This window comes from Lagopus muta, chromosome 3 (genome assembly GCF_023343835.1).
Source record: "Lagopus muta isolate bLagMut1 chromosome 3, bLagMut1 primary, whole genome shotgun sequence".
NCBI classification, from domain to species: Eukaryota; Metazoa; Chordata; class Aves; order Galliformes; family Phasianidae; genus Lagopus; species Lagopus muta.
Window position 1 is genome coordinate 79,850,839 of NC_064435.1, and position 11,528 is coordinate 79,862,366.

General features: G+C 40.2%; 1 long non-coding RNA gene across 1 annotated transcript; it reads left to right on the forward strand.

Annotated features, from left to right (window-relative positions):
* The first annotated feature begins 212 nt into the window (after positions 1–212).
* LOC125690597 (uncharacterized) lies at positions 213–10,783 on the forward strand. The gene is made up of 3 exons (XR_007375721.1): positions 213–333; positions 959–1,283; positions 6,747–10,783. It is a non-coding gene; the product is annotated as an uncharacterized LOC125690597 (long non-coding RNA).
* The last annotated feature ends 745 nt before the right edge of the window (positions 10,784–11,528 follow it).

Here is an 11,528-nt window from a genome sequence, read left to right on the forward strand (position 1 = left end):
TCAATAGAATCTGTAGTGGAAATGCTAAGTTTCCACTATCCACTGGCCTCAACCAGTGATTGAGCACCTGGCGGCAAGGCAGGGCCAGCCCAGGTGAGCTCAGGTGCAAGCAATGTACCTGAGTGATCAGAAGGAATGGAGCCAGGATGCATTCCTTCCCAGACCTCATTTAAGGGTTGTCTGTGGAAGTGAGGGTATCTTATCAGGGGATCTCTGTGTACCTGGGGCCTTCTGAAAGTAGTAGCTTCTTTCTTTTATTTCTGTGCCCATGGCTTTTGTATTTGAGCATATCTTCACTTGCTGTAGCCTGGGGTCTTGCTGCTCTGTTTTCCAGTACGTTATGCAATCCTAATAAATTTGCAACACTAAAAAGTATGTGTTCAAGTGAAAGTATGGCAGGAAGGGGGGAGGTGTTCGTTACTGGGAGGTTGAAAAATTCACTACAACTTCAACAAATTGCAGTGATGGACAAAAAATGGGATGATACTTAAGTAAGTGCAAGATATGACCATCAGGCAGAATTCATCAGAAAAAGAAAGTAGAACAAAAAGCAACTTACAAGGGACATTTCTGTAGAAAGGGCTGGAGAGAACATGCTGACAATATACTGTGTGAGAACCAATATGTCGTGGTGTTGTATGGTAGGAAGACATGCTGCTGTGTTCCAGAAATACAGGTACAATTTGTAATATACACAGTGTGATCCTTTTTTCTGCTTGGCATTAGGAAAGACTGATGAGAATTTGGTTTTGGAAATGTTACTACAATGTGATTTGCCTGAGTTGTAGTTTCCTGAATTATCTTCACTGAAAATAGTTGTAGAAAACAACATCTGTAAGAGGTGCTTGGAAGAACTGAGGTTGTTCTTTCTAAAGGAGGGGAAGTATGATAAAAGTTTGAAGACATAACAGGCTGTTCCAATGAAGAAGGGAGTAATCTCTTCTCTCTGTCTATGCAGGTTAGCCTGAGAAGTATTTAAACAGCAACAAGGAGCGTTAAGATTTGACGTTAGGATGAACTTCTCTTTCACCGGTGGTAGAGCAGCAATGGAGACCACAGCACAGAAACAACCACAGATCCTCTGTCTGCTAGCAGGAGATACAGTCCTGGCTGGAATGATGTATCTGCCCTGAGGGTGAAAGACGGATTTAATGAACAAAATAAATGTCCATCCCAAGCAGTACTGCAAGTTGGATTTTCCCACAGAAAACAGCAATTTGTAGTTACTTACCAGGGGAACTGCAGATTTGCTGATGTCCCAACTCAGCAGGCTGCAGGACAAGGTAGGTGCCTCACTCACTACATGGGAGGAAGATTGCAGGCACAGGGGAGAGCTGGTTGCTTGCATGGAAGGAGATATCAGTGCAAGGAGGAAGGGAATATGGTCTGGAGATAAAAATCAGGAAGTGAAAGGATATTACCTGCTTGCTGCTACTCAGTGATAGTGGTAAAGGAGATAACAGGCTGGCTTGAACTCAAATTTGCATGCAGATAATTTGCTGACTGGTATGCTGCAGCCAGGGTGGAAATACGTTCCCCAGTGGTAGAAATTTCTAAGCTTCAGAAATTGTAGCTTGGCTATGTTACAGCTTCTATCTGCTTTCTTCTGTTCCCTTTTAATATTACTTAGAGAACTGAAAGCTTTAGCATTCTCTCCATGCTAAAAATTGCAGCTGCCTTATCTCTCTGACAGGACTTGTAAGTTTTCTAATTATTCTTTGTTTTGGCTTGGAAAACAAGTAGAGTAAATGGGAGATACTCTGTTTGAATTGCAGGATTACCCCTGAAAAGATTCCTGATGATTCCAGGTAGGTTATACAAAATATGACCTGACACTGATTTTAGAAAGGAATCCACGCTCAGGTGTAGTTTAAAACACCCTCAATATGATTTGATAGCAGTTGTAACAAAGAAGTTTTCAGAATAGAGTATTAAGTAGAGGGCATGTGTCAGCTTGAGTCATGGATAACAATTCTTCAAACATTTTCTTCACTTGTTTATTACTAAACAGGTGGATCACTCATTAATGAAGTGCTTCATGAGTAAGGAATCTCATTAAATTTTGAGCAGACTTTTCATTGAGCAAGTTCTGCCTTTTGGCCAAAGTACACATGCTTAATGACTGCCACATAGTAAGTTCTGTTCAGTCTTTGGGCAGAGGAATCGGAAATGAGATTTCAAGAGCTGACCAGACCAAGGTAGGAAGCTGAGTTCCGATGGCTGCTTAACAGGCACATATCATTATTGCCAGTATTTCTGCTGTGTCAGTTGGACTTGGAAGACACACTTGCAACTAATACAGTCTGTATTCCAATATTCACTTTGATCTATTTTCATGTTCTTCTCTGTGGGGATCTCTGAAACGTCTCTCAGGTCTCACTCCTGACTCAGCATATAAGCAATTAAACAATTGTGGAACTGTCTGGCAACAGTTACTTGAAAATAATTATTAGTTTTCTTGACTGGAGGTATTGAGTCAAATTAATATCTCAAAGAATTTTTGGATGCATCTTGCATGCTCCCTAAGTACTGTGTTCTTTGGTTAACGAATGGCCTCGTAGATCTGCCCGTGAAGCCAAGAGTCCTGCAAGCTGAATCCCAGTTTATTTGTTTCAGCAGAAGGAAGGATAGGAAGTGGAAATTAATTCTGGGCCAACTTGTATTTGGACTGGATATTCAGTCACTTTAAAAGTGAAGCCAAATACAATGCAGAAGGGCAGTCTTTGACCCAATGAAAATACAGCCATTTGTCCATCCACGCCTACGCATGGCTGAAGTTAGATAGTCCCCTCCAGTCTCACCAACGTTCTAATTAAAAAAAAATATGCAGGGCTTACATTCAGTTCAGGCTTGTAGAATTTTAGGCCAAAAGGAACTAGATCATATAGTGTAACCTGTAAGTCACAGGCTGTTAAATTTTACTCAGTTGCCCTGTTGAGCTCAATAATTTTTATTTGACTAAAACAGTTTGTGCTTTGGCTTCCAGTAAGGCAAGCAATCTTTGAATGATAAAGAGACAGAAAACTATTATTTTTGTTTATGTGGCCAAATGCATATGTTGATACGTATATGTTCTGCTTTATTATCTGAGAACTAGGTTTTAGTTGGGGGATACAATCCTGCAAGTAAATAGGTGTAACCGTTATGCAGATGACAAGACTCACAACATGACTGGTATCTTGCCATGGAGAAGAGTGGGGGAAGATGAAGGGAAGGAATGCACACGAACACAGGCCTGGTTCAGCTCTCCCTCTCATACATGCACTCCTTTCAAGGTTTCCACTTAGGAAATAAACTTAACAAGACCTGGTTGGTTTTTTTTTTTTTAATGAATCCCCTAATTTGCAAAAATACCTCAGATATGTAATGTTTTCCAAACCACAGTTTAAAGGCTCACGTAATTAACACAGCGATATAAATCACTGCAATTCTAGCTGGAAAAAAAGATGTGGCTAGTGTTAAAATGAGATTCAAAACCAGCAAAGTGAAAGAATGAATCACTCAGGCACATTGTTTACGTTGATTTGAATCTTTCTGTTACATTAATTTGAGCACAGGTCAATTAGTAAATTAACTAAAAATAAATTATAACTGCTGATATCTAAATTCAAAATACAGCCAACATCTTTTTGGCAAACTAATTGCTCTTAAAAAAAAAAGGTTAGAGAATAAAGACTTCACTTCTAACAAAAGTGGGATGTCTTATATTTTGTACCTTTGAATCTTTTTAGAAATCAAAGTATAATTTGCTGTTTCACTAATACCCCACCTAGGCTTTAGTAAGCACCACAAAGCATGCAGAGTGCTATGAATCAGTGCAGCTAAATAGCCACTGGAGAGCAGTCTAAAAGCTGCAGTTAAGCATACTGATCATAGTTTAGCTTTATACCAACATACTTTTAACTCATACTGTATTTCAATTGCTTGTATTTATGCATTTTCTGCTGGTCTGGCCAGCTATTGTTTTCTAGTTTCCTTCCTTACGTCTTAAATAGACTAAAATAGTCTCCAGAACTTCTGGAGGAAATTTTTTAGAGCTCCATCCAGTAAAAGCTTGATACAAAGCCATTTAGCTTAATGAAAGTCTTTCCACTGACTGAAGTAGTTTGCTTCCAACCTCATGGTTCACAGTCACACTGTTTAAATGACTACAATGAAGCTTTTGTTAGTGAAACTACATATCTGTGTTATTTCTTTTTATTCAGTGTGCCAAGCAGTGTTTTGGTTACCATAATTTTTGTTGATTATCTCTCTGAACTTGAGAGGCAGTCTGCTTCAAAGCTCCATGACAGCTCAGAATGGGTTAAAGATAAACTGCTATGTTTGGTATGGGGCTCTGGTGCCCGGTCCAGGGCTACAATCTTTTCTTAAATCTGGACAGATGCTACAACCTGGGACAAGTCTGATCGTGTCAGTTGTGTTGAAGACTGAGACACCTAGAGAATGAATCTAGAGAAAGGATACCAACCATCGTCTCCTATTGTGAAAAAGGCAGTATAGATATCCTAGTTATTTATAGGTAGAAATATAATTTGATTTTTAAATGAGGTTCTGCTAATCCTGCGTGAAGTTTGCACCAGCCAGAAATTTGCCAGAATAAAAAACTGGTTAAAATGTGGGTGAAAAGTCTTGCTTGGAAAAATGGGGACCTGCAAGTATATCTACCTGTCCCTTTTAGTAGAGATCCTATTCTGTTCCCTGTACGCTTCTGGCCATCCCATCTGACTCAGTGGGAAGTTTAATTGGATGTCAAGATTGGGCCTTTATTTGAAGAATAATGCAGACTTACAGTGGAAGTCCAACAGCTTAGAAATACAATAACAATTTGGTTAAAAGTTCCAGGAGTCTCCTATGGGCTTTGTCAGACCTCTGTGGTTTCTGTTTAAAACTACAGCAGATTTTTTCCAGTGAAGCATAGCAGCTGAGTACGCTAGCCCCGTGTGCAGAGTGGGAGGTTTCTCACATTTCCACCTTGCAGTCAAAAAGTTTTCTGGCAGCGAGAAGTGCTAATTTAACAAATTTCTTTCCAGTGCCTTTTTGCCAGCAGGCAACCAGAAACATCCCCAGGTATTCAAAGCAGAGGTGATGTTTTGGGAATGGAAAAAGGCAAACTTTATCCCAAGTAGCTTGAGGCCACTCCGGAAACTTTGTCGTGGGAGTCCCTGCTGGATTCTGCACAAAGTCAGTACATGGCCTGACACAATTATGTGTTTAAACGTCCTTTCAGTTGCCATTACAGAGGGAAAAAAAATTGGTACCATTTTGGGTGAGACTTCTGAACATGTGACACAGAAAGCCCACATTGGTTAATCCATGTTCTCCTGTATATGTTTCCTTTTTGTTCTTTTTGATCTCCCAATGGCTAACACGGTGCTCATCCAAGAGCAGTGACAGAAGCTTTCTGTGAGTCTAATTAAATGTTTTTCCCTGATTGACTCAGTGCTTTTAATACCCTAATTTGAAGGGCAGGGTGTGATTGCAAAAGCATACCCTTCTACCCAAGTCATAGGCATTTCTGTACAGACTGGCCACTGTTGCTCGCTTGCCCAGAAGAGACAGCTCTTCAGAGACTTTCTTAAAGGAAAGGAAAACAGGGTGGACCACGAACAGGGTGGGATTCAAAGAGATTAACAATCAGAATTAAGCAGATTCTTCCCCTAACCATTTGGCTTAGCCACCCCAGTGGACAAGTTGATCCAGAAAGCAGAGACACTACCTCATAGTCTATAACCCATGAGTCAGTGAAAGCATTTGACAAAGATGATCAAGTAATTATAATCTCCAAAACTGTCAGACTTGCTGGTAGGGTCAGTGGTGTGACAGTCTTAGCTGATGCTGTCACTTCCTCACACACGTGGGCCAATTGTGTCACCAAGGCTATAGTCAAACACTTCAGCATGATGGCTCAAGTGTTGCCAAACATCTTTCCTCGTAGCTAACTATGAAAAAATGTTGGTTTCAGTAGTCATGTAGAGACTGTAATTAAAATACTGAACTTTTTGGATCAGATTCTCTGGTAGTCCTTTGCTGGTGGGCAGCTTAATGTGGGCAATGGGCTGCAAGAAAAGGTGGCACAATTTCTGTTGCATTCACAGAGCTTATGGGAGCCTACAACAACAACAACAAAAAAGTGTCAGAAAATGTGGTCCCTGAAGCCTAGATGCTAGAAATGAGAGTATTGGAAATCTTGCTCCTCATCTGCTTTACAAAACAAAAGCCAGCACACCCTCATTCCTCATGGCCATAGCCTTGAGATTATGAGCTAGTTAAAACCAGTAGCTGAAGGTGGCAATATATATTTGGGATTTTTCTTCCTAAGACTGTGGCTTATCAGTGATATTTCTGACATCAGCGCATGGCTATGCTTTAAAATACATTATGAGTCTATTATTTTGGGGAACTGCTTGGGAGTTGGCAAATGGGAGTGGCAAATGAATAACAGACACTTGTACCTGGACTGGAAGGACCCCATACTGATCTCCACAGGAGGTAGGCTAGCTTGAATTTGGTGCCGTTGCAGAACCTTGGATCACTGCTGTGGAAAGAGATGGGTGAGAAAAAGCTGTATGAAGCAGGGGTCTGGTTCTCATAGCTTAGAAGCTCTGTTCAAGCTAAGGCCACCTTTGCCACCCTCCTTGAGCTACACTGTAGGTGCGCCTGTGCCTGGCTGTGTGTCTCATTGACACTGGCTCTGAATTGTGAACTTGAAATCTCAGCTTGATCACAGTTTTGCCTCCTCACTACAGGCTTCTCTGGTGATCTGGACTTGGCCGACCCTGGTTGCCATCACAAGACCTGCTCTGCTCTTCATTATTAGGTGCTGTACCCTAAGCTTCTTCCTGAAACAGACTGTCGTATTTGTCCAGCTGTCAAATTTACTGATCCAACAAAAGCAAAGGAGTCTCGAGCAATGCGGAAGAGGCAGAATGGGTGAGGCAAGACCAACTGTTGGGACTCTGCTCTCTATTTTCTCATTACAACTCTGCTGCCCATGCATAATGCCTTTATTATTTTCCCCAAAATAAGAAGAGTCCTCAAAGAACAGAATAAACCTCTGGCTGCAGTAGGAATATCTAGTGCTCTTTATGCGAGATGGCCTGGCACTTGAAATATTGTAGTCAAGATCCCACTCCTTTCAAAATATTGTAGATCTGGAAGCAGTACTGAAGCATCAAGTATGATGTCACTTGTCCGTGGTAAGCTCAGCTATAGCAGGTTGCTCCTGCTGCAGAAGACTATCCTGGCCCTTCATTTCTGGACAATATCATCCTTTCTTATGCTAACGGATCCCACTTTTTTCCTACCTTTCCTTTCATATCATGTTTTGTGGATTTCTGTTAATTCTTATGGCTCTCTGTTACACTCTTAATAACCAGCACCAAACACAGTGACCATGATGAGATGGTAACACCAAATAAATAATACTGGGAATACCCAGTGTGTTCACAGATTGCATACATGTATCTATATTGTGCTTACCCATTTTAACAACAATGGGCTGTTAATGATTACATTACAAGCTTTAAACTCCTTTCAATAAAAATGATCCCTATCTTCTTTTTTTGAACATGGTAAGGTTCCCCACAATTGCAGTATTTTCATTTGTCCCTGTTCATTTCATTTTATTCCTTCCTTTACAGACCGTTCATTTATTTTATCAAGATGATCTCTGGCAGTCTTTGATTTCTCATCAAACTTACTTGCACTCTCCCTCAGCTTCATGGAAATCTCAGTTCCATTCTCTAGATTGTTTAGAAAACACCGTCTTGTGTAGGTCAGACATACTATGGACTCTGGACTATTGACAATATTTGTCCTTCTATTTTGACAGTGAATTAATTTTACTGCTGTATCAGTATGATTTTCCAGTTGATTTTGCACACATTTGATATTAGATTCTTTCAGACCTGCTTTCTTGCTTTGCTCTTTCAAAGAGTCATTGTCAACAATGTTGAGAACAAATGGATTATAGGTGTGGTACTCAAAAGCAAACAAGACTTTACATCTATTGAGAGAACATAACATACAACAATTACTGGTTTTCCTTCCTGGTCCACTCAGTAGCTAAAAAGATAAATTAAATTGGATCTTGACAAATCCGTAGATGGATTCAAAAATCCAGGTGTGCTTTCTCCCCTTCTTTTGCAATCCTAACAAATTGTCACAAAAAGTCACTTTTGGCTATTTCTCCGGAACTCCGAACAACTGAGTTAAATTGGCTAGTTAATAATTATTTGGCCTTCTTTTCAAGGTATGTCATGTTTGCTTTTATCTGCTTTTGAGTATCTCACCCAAAAATCACGTATTCTGTAAGACCACCATCAATGGTTACAGGAGTAGATCACCCAGTTCCTGCAGTATTCCAGGATGAAAGTTAGTTCTTTGGAATCAACAAATTAGAAAATGCGAAGCCAAGCAAAGTGCTCTCTAACCTATCTTTTCTCTGTCTGAGGGACAGATTATTTCCTTGGCTATTGATTTTAATTGTAGAAGCCACTTTTTAGGGAATATTGATTAAAAAAAAAAAAAGCATTATGTATATTACCTTCCAGTGTCATCTATTAGTAGGCTTCCCCTTCTGTTTACAAGTTCACTAAGCCTGCTTTTCCTATTACTGATGCTTTGTTAGAATGATTTCAGTAGCCAAGGTTTCTAGGAATGGCATGTCATTTTCTGCCTTGGCCTTCCTGATGTTGTATCTGTGTGCTGTTGAAAATCTGTCTTTAGTACTCCATTATACTTCCTGCTTCCTGCAAAATTTCCTCTAATGTATGAGATCAAAATGACCTAACCTATCTGATTGCTTACTCCCTGCTTATCTTCTGCAACTGGAGAATTTGCACTTGCATCTTTAATACCATTTCTTTGAAGTTATGTGATTTCTTTCAATTTCCCCTTTTACCTTGGATCAATCTTCCAGGAAATCCTACCTAATGACCCTCTGGATAACTTAAATCTGCCCTCCTGAAATCCTGTTGCTTTTACTGCAGTGTTGCCTCTTTCCATATGAAGGAAATGTGAATTCTGTCATTTCCCCATCACTGACACCTGAGATACTCTTTGACCCGGCCCCATTCTGTGCCTCTGTTTGTTGGTTTGGATCCAGCACTCCTCTGTGGCAAACCAAAAGAAAGGCTGCAGGGGTCTGACTCTGTCAGCACATAGCAAACAGTTAATGCATTGTAATGGGGGTAATAAAGGAGTAATTTTATGTATCGTTCTTCTGGTTTTGGTCACAACTAGTCACAGAATGCTTTATCCCAGGCACACAAGCCTGTGAGAGTGCTTTTACTCGCTTGAAATATGCATGTTAAAAATAACAGCATTAATTCTTACCTTACCACTTCACCACAAATAAATGTAAAGGAATATATAAAGAGTGTGAATAGCATATATCTAGCCAAATACATGTGTTGTTACAAAAAACTTAGTTTCAGCAATGTTAAGAGTCCCCTCTGGTCCATATCTTGGGTTTCTCTTATATTCTGCTACTGATTTGTTCTGTGACTGCAGAGACAACTTGTAAAAGCAACCACTGACATTTTGACCAATCTTCTAAGAGAATAATCCAGACCAGGGGACAGTGAAGTGATTATATAATTTCCCTACCTGATTTTTTACAACCTGCTTCTTACTCTGCTCCTGTTATGGCACTGAGTTCAGTGACGAGGCACACTCACTTAACTGCCTCATTGCAGTTAATTCTTTGAATAGTTAATGCTTGCTTTATGTGAATTTTCTTAACAGACACCACACCACTCTATGGCTGCATTGTTCTTTTCCCAAGGTGGTCTTTTTTATAGTGTGAGAAGTACAACATTGTTGTTTTCTTTCCTGATTAGAAGCCTTTTGGACAAGATTTATGCAGGGATTTGTGTGTATATTGGCCTATATTTGTGTAAGGCCAGGAGAAAGAAGAGAACCCCTGTAACTGTGTTTCAACAGCTTTCCAGAGAAACAGTTTATGATGTCCTTGTTCTAAGAACAGTTATTTGAAATAGCCTTAACAGGGATCAAAATCATGGGTTCAAATTTACTCCCTGTAAGGCCTTATCTCCAAGCGTTGGCTCCAAGGCTTACAACCAAGAAAGATCTCCCAGGTCCTCATGTTTCTGCTCTGCCTGCCATTCATATGTCAGAGCACTGAGAACATGGGTCACTACACGTGCCCTCAGATATTCAAGTCAACTGTTCAAAAAATAAATATGGAAACTGACTTCCCTTAACTTCCCACTCTCCATTTCTTTTCAATTCAAATGAGATCTGCCCTTCTTTCCCCCGTGACTTGCTACTCTATAACACCTGCAGCTCCTTTCATATCATGCTGGATCTCTCCTGGACTCTCTACCATCTCATCTTTCACACTCCTTTCCAGATCTCCCCAGATTTGTGAAGCACACTATTGCTTTCCACTGTTAAATTAAAATAGCAAAGTAGAAAAAAAGAAGCAAACCCTTAGCGCATTACTTTCTTCTAGGCCTACTACACCTCCCTTAGTTGCCTGCTGGTGTGAACTAAAAGCTCCTCAAGAAGAGAGCTCTCGCGTGTATTGCTTTGTACACTGCTGGCTCCCTGAACCATCCCCAATGGGATATGAACAACACCTTGATGTCACTTCCTTGCCACGGACAGGATCCAAAGTATTTGTTAGCAGTAGGCAGGCAACTGAAATTGAAGATAAGCAAAGAACCAGAGCTCTTGCTTGAGTACAGCATTGACAGACGTAAAAGTTGCTTAAACTGTCTGAAGTAGATCATTCAGAGGAGCCTCAGAAAGAGGCAAGTCACCAGTTTTTCCCTCTGTTACAGAGCGATACAGAGGATGAGAACTGCACTTGGTCCACCAGCAATTTATAACTCCTGTACAGAGCAGGATATGCTAATAACATGTCAACTTTCATCACAGCAAAATATGCCTAAGCAATGCAGAGAAGGCATGTCTATTATGAATGACTTAATGAAATAGTACTAGGGATGCTATTGTTCCACAGTGAGAAAAAAGATTGTTTTAAATTGTCAATTTCTACTTCTGGAGGTAAAGCAAGATTACTTCATCTCTGTAAGTATTAACAAGGGGTTCATATGACATTCTGAAACCTCAAATAACTACCTTTTCAAATCCCAGTCAGCAATATGGCCAAAACCCCATACAAACACTGAGGTCCTCGGGATTGCAATGCAGGCGGTATTCAAGCAGTTTGTGTATGTTCTCCTTCCTTTTCCCTTTTCCTTAGTGCTTAATATGGTAGCTTTTTTGCAATCTAATACACTTCAGCCTTTTCCTCCTATTATTCCTTCCTTCCTTATTCTCAGCAAGATTTATTTTCTCTTTACTTTTCCCTCTGTTCCCTTTTTGCTCATTTCCATTATTCCCTAGTTTGGCCAGTTTGGCATCAATCAGCAGTGCTCTCCATCCCTCTTTCCACATGATATATACTTTTATCCACCACCAAAAAGCAAATCTCACCGCATCTGTTCTATACCTCTTTCTCACCAGTTCCTGAGGTGGCAGTGCTCACATTAACATAA